The 5,830-nt window shown below is 39.4% G+C and overlaps 1 pseudogene; it reads left to right on the forward strand.

Annotated features, from left to right (window-relative positions):
* The first annotated feature begins 2,031 nt into the window (after positions 1–2,031).
* On the forward strand, positions 2,032–5,578 carry LOC121319153 (annotated as a pseudogene).
* The last annotated feature ends 252 nt before the right edge of the window (positions 5,579–5,830 follow it).

Raw genomic sequence — 5,830 nt, forward strand, 5'->3', positions numbered from 1 at the left:
CACATATTCTTTTCAAAGTGTTGCAAGACTGAGATGTTTGGTGTACTATGAATGAAAACCTTTAACTGTGCTGCTAACTCTGGACTAACAGAACGCTCTCCTGTTTATTCCAGATGTTTCTCATGGCATTGTCTTTTGTCTATTTTGCTAAGGCATTATCTGGAAGCTACATGGAAAGCACAATAACTCAGCTGGAGAGGAGATTTGATTTTCCCAGTTATTTAATAGGAGTTATTGATGGTAGCTTTGAGATAGGTAAGTGTTTATCTGTGTGTGTGTCTCTCAACTGTTATTACATTTATCTCCACTGTATTTATCCATAAGTGTTTTTTGGCACTGGGACTCATTTGTTCTGAAATGTTTAATCCTTAAAGTAACAAAAAGTAACTTTAAACTGTAAAGTACAAGACAATGGAGCATGTGGATGCATCAGCACCAATGGCATATTCTCTAACATGTAGTCTCGGCCTAGTCTTTTGGTTCCAGTCTTTATTTACACTTTAACTCAGTTGTAGCCGGTTAGCCTGACACAACATTGTTAGGTATCACAGCCTCAGACATGTATACAGATACTGCTCTGAAACATCACAGTTTATCTCTATTAATGTAGTCTTCTCCTTTAGAATCCCTTTCATAGGGCTTTCGGTTTCATTCATTACATTTTGGTGTATTGACCTCAAAATGGCTGTCAAACATGTCTTTTTTGTTCTAAGTTCAGCTGGCATACCAGAGTGTAACCATTAACCTGTGACCCTGTATATAAGACATACCATGTTTTCTATGAGGCATTGCTTACATTCACTAGAGATTGTGTGTTGCCAGGGGGATAGGTTTCTGGTTACACTGGTGTACCAGCTGTTTCACACCCATACCAGGTTGTGTTACTGTTTGCTGCTTCTGCGGGAGACTCATTCCATTGATTCATTGCCGTTCTCTCCGGTTAGGTTTGTTGGTGATTGCTTTTGTCAGCTACTTCGGAGCTCACAGACCCAAAATGATCGGAGCTGGCTGCCTGATTATGTTGATGGTGATGTTTTTAATTGCAATGCCTCATTTCTTTATTGGTCGGTAAGTACATTTTTTTGTATTTTATTATCGTTATGCATTAAGCCTCCTCACACTGGACCTGCAGTGCTCAGTTAGTGAGCGAATTTCTAAATATGTTTTATTTGTTTTTTTTTTTGCTTTCACTCGGACCAGGAGTTCATTATTGGTGCGTTTGGTTTGACTCCCCCGGCGAAGAAAATGCACCCGCCCTGCTCGCTTTCCCACGTCCGGTGTGAAGAGGGCTTAGTGATGCCTGGTGTTTTTTTCCATTGCAAAACAGTAAATTGGTGTTTTCTGCACAGCTATAAGTTTTAAACAACAATTAGATCTTCTGCCAACTCAAGCAGTAACCTTTCTCCATGTCCAGCAAGCTCTGATCAGACAAAGCCTGATGCAATGGACAAGCTGTCAGTAATAACCAGCACAGGTAGGAGTGATTATACCATGTGATTGTACAGCAGCATCCGTTTGGGACCTTACTAATACCCGATGCACACTGCACGAACACCACTCCTTGAAACCATGTGATTGCCATTCAGAAGAACATAAGAGAAAACATTCATGAACAAGAGGAGGCCGTTCAGCCCATTAATGCTTGTCCCATTCCGATTAGCTATCTGGTCAGGCCTTAAAGGATTCCATCGATTCAGCATCGACAGCATGGCTAGGGAACTCGTTCCACACCCTCACCACTAAAAAAAGTCTCCAACCCTCTGTCCTAATTGTGTCTCCACTTCATTCCCAGCATTGTGTTCCCTCTGCTTTCTGTTTTGGCTGGAGATGGCTTTGTCAACTCTTAAGATTGTAAAGACCAATCCTATCTACCCAAATCCTTTGCTCTTTTCTAAGTTGATTCAGTTCATTCATTATCATGTTTTATAAAATGTGACTATTGTGCAGTATTTACAGTAAGTAGTGTGGATAGGGTATGAATTAGAGAGGTCATGCTATAATCATTACTGAGAACAAGACTAACTAAGTAGCATGAGTTTTACTGCTATCTCGGTAATACTCACAGGTATGCTGTCTTCAAGGAGAGTTTCACTTGTGAAGACTGTGGTTAACCCTTCTGTATTTGTTTCCAGATAGCATCACAATAGCCCCTGGTGATGCCCGCTGGGTTGGCGCGTGGTGGCTCGGTTATTTGATAGCTGGGTTCATTACACTTTCATCCGCAATCCCGTTCTGATTCCTTCCAAAGTCCCTCGTTAAAAAGCCTGCTTGTGAACCATTTCTACGTCTTGTACCTATGTATAACAATAATACAGTTCAATTCATTGATCGGCATGGTAACATACAAGCCCAAATACATTGAGCAGCATTATGGACAATCAGCTTCAAAAGCCAACTTTCTGATTGGTACGTGTGTTTCTTCATTGTGTGCTATTGGCTGTGTTTATGCTGCAGTTATGAAACCAAAGGCTCCTATTTTAAAGTGTAAAAGAAGAGGCTTCGTCATGTTTAGTCTTATACTGCTATATGTAAGGTACTGTGATGTACTGTTTTGTGAGCATCTTCCATTGGTTTTCAATTTGTAAGAAAAATTAATTATATCATGATGCATTTTAATTCCCTGTAACTGAATACCGATGTGAAAATCGCAGTCAAATTTAAAATAAATACAAAAGTTGACTATAAATACTAAATCAAACCTGCTTTGAAAATGTATACAACAGATTAAACGCTAAGCGTCGGTTTACACAGACGGTTTAAAAGTTGAATCTTAAACTTAGATTTACAGCTTTACAGTATATTGTTTTATTCCTAACTGAATTTACGTAGTAGTTACTTAGTAAATACATGTGTACTAACACATAATTACAATGTTATTATGCATAGTTACAATGTGCTTAATGTGTCAATGTTATTTGCATAATATAATCCTAACCCTAACCCTGTCCTTCCCTTTTATAAGGGATATTAGCACAGTCCACTGTGGTATCAGGACCACCGTGCAATATTTTTGCCGACAGCACTGAATACTTTTTCTGATTTCCACTGCACAGGGTACTGGAGAAACTGACAAGCCAGACAAATCTGCAGTGGTTTGAATAATTAGTTCTGTAAATAGCTTTGCAGTACTCTTAACAGAACAATGTTGTGACAGTGACATGTTTCCCTGTGAAAGGCTTCCTTTATCTTTAATTCTCTTTAACCCTCTTTAATTCCCACGCTCCTGTTTTTAGGTGTCATTAATATCCCTGCTGTAGCACCCGGGATATTCTCCGGTGGGCTTCTGATGAATAAATTCAAGTGTGATGGGAGCTGCAAAGTTTGCATTCGGGACGTCTTTGCTTGGCTATGTCTTGTCTCTTTTGTTCTTCGCAATGGGCTGAGAATGCCACAGTGGCTGGGTTAACTGTCTCCTATAAAGGGTACATTTATTCTTTTAATACAATCATACACGCAACATGACATTGTACTCAACATCTTTAACCAACTGGAGTCGGAGCTTTCTGCTGCTGTGCTTATCGTTTGTGGAACTCTAATCAGGTTGACATTTGGCATGTTGAAGCAGTGAAGTCTAAATTGAAAACATACTGTTGTGAATGTGCTTTTATATAAGTGGTTGTAGCTGGAGAGTATTGTACACATGAACTCTCTTGTTTTGTTTTTAACTTTGTACAGTGCTCTGGGATGCCATGGCATGAAGGGTACTAAATATTTTGTATTGTATTGTATCATCTTATGCTCCCTCCCAGTGATGCAATAACTAATTAAAGTATGTCCTTTGGTGAGTTAAGCAGATCAGCAAAGGACATACTTTCAAAGCGTTGATTCTTTAATTACGTGTTCTGTTGCTATGTACAGTGGTATGCACGTGTTTTGTTGCTATGTACAGTGGTATGCACGTGTTTTGTTGCTATGTACAGTCATATGCACGTGTTTTGTTGCTATGTACAGTCATATGCACATACATCCCTCCCTGGTCTTTTCAGAACAATAGTATTCCCCGTGCAAAATATTACTGTGAAAGTCAAATAAGAGTGCCTAATATGCTTCACACCCTTCAGCTAATCTGTGTGTGCTTTAGATTTAGTGGACAATGTGCAAACTGCAGAACTATAAACAGTGAACTATTGTTCTGCCAATAAATAGCAATCTCAATTGTACATAAATGTCCTCTAGTGTTCCTTTTACACTACTGTGTACCTTTAGTGTTTCAAATTCCTGAGAGATCATGGGGGCTTCCGTTACTGAAGAAATATTCTGTATTCTTTATCGGTTTGTTACAATCACTGCTACCTTTTTCTGGTTTGCATATTATATGCACATGTTGTCTTTTCCAGGGTCAAACAGGCCTCTTTCCAGAACGCCTTGTTTGCAGACTGCAACTCGGGCTGCATTTGTTCAGGGAATCAGTGGGATCCAGTTTGTGGGGACAATGGAATCACCTATATCTCTCCTTGCCTGGCTGGTTGCAAAACATCGAGTGGATCTGGGAAAAACACAGTAAGAGCATTTCACAGTGAACACAGTGCAATACAATATCACATTAACCATTCTGTGACTGCTGGTGGTGTGTGAAAACTATTATGAGGTTAAGATGTGGTAGCTAACAAATTAATTTCACTTCTATTGGCTTCATAGATCTCAAATTTGCACTTGTGCTTACTATAACATATGTTTCTTTGAGAACTGCACATTTGAAACCTATATATACTGTGTGTGTGAATCTTCAGTTAAATTACTAAATACCTGTTAATGTACAGATTTGTTAATTTGTGAATGTACAGTGCGTTTGTGGTTGATCGGATCTGTAGTACAGTAACATGCGATTGTAGATCATTTTTTTATTGGTACGATTCTAGATGCCAGCACCAAAAAACCCACCGTGTGTGATTTATAAATCAAAACCTGTGTGGGGCTCACTACTTACTCTGTGGCGAGCTGTGCACCGACGCCCACAGTATTTCTTCTGTATTATAATTCCACTGTGTTATTACAAATGAACAGATAATACTGCATTTTATGTTTTTTAGGTGCATTAAGTCTGAATTAAAATCATTGGCTTTGGGTTTTCACACATTGGCCACAAGAACAGCTGGTGAGTTATTTGAGCGAGAGAGAGAGAGAGAGAGAGAGAGAGAGAGAGAGAGAGAGAGAGAGAGAGAGAGACAGAAAGATCAGGCCAGTGGGTCAATGGTGTAACTATCATCTTGCTCCATTAACAGATACAACTCCTGTTCAATTATATATTTTATTAAGCCAGTTAACTTATGCATTCCAGTCTACACAAGTACACTTAGCACCCCAGTGCAATGCAACCTTATAAGGGTTGATAACCACTGCTATGTAGAAAACTCATGGACTAAAACTGCCATGTGATGCTCTGGTTTTTTGATCATGAAGACCAAACGCTATGCTATATTAGCTTTGTTCATTGGGAAGGCTTGTTTCGTCGTACTCTTGGTGCTCTCTTTATTTATCTAAACTAAAACATGTCACTTTTGAGAGTTTTCTTATTGTTTGTCTGTTTTTTTTTATACAGCAGGAATTCCAGCTCCTATCTTTTTTGGAGCCCTCATAGACACCACCTGCTTGAAATGGGGAAACAATAGATGTGGCGGACGGGGAGCGTGCAGGATATATGACACCAATGCTTACAGGTAACACTTCAACTGAGTTCCAAATGGAAGAAACAAGTCTAGTAGACAACTGCTTCGGCGAATGCCTTTGTCAGCGTGTGAGTTCAGCAGTAGTGTGGTGTTCAGTTTGGATGAATTGGAAGTGCCCTTCCCCAAAGGGGTTTCTTGTAAAGAGTTTTGCTCAGTATTTCTTT

This window comes from Polyodon spathula, chromosome 8 (genome assembly GCF_017654505.1).
Source record: "Polyodon spathula isolate WHYD16114869_AA chromosome 8, ASM1765450v1, whole genome shotgun sequence".
NCBI lineage: Eukaryota > Metazoa > Chordata > Actinopteri > Acipenseriformes > Polyodontidae > Polyodon > Polyodon spathula.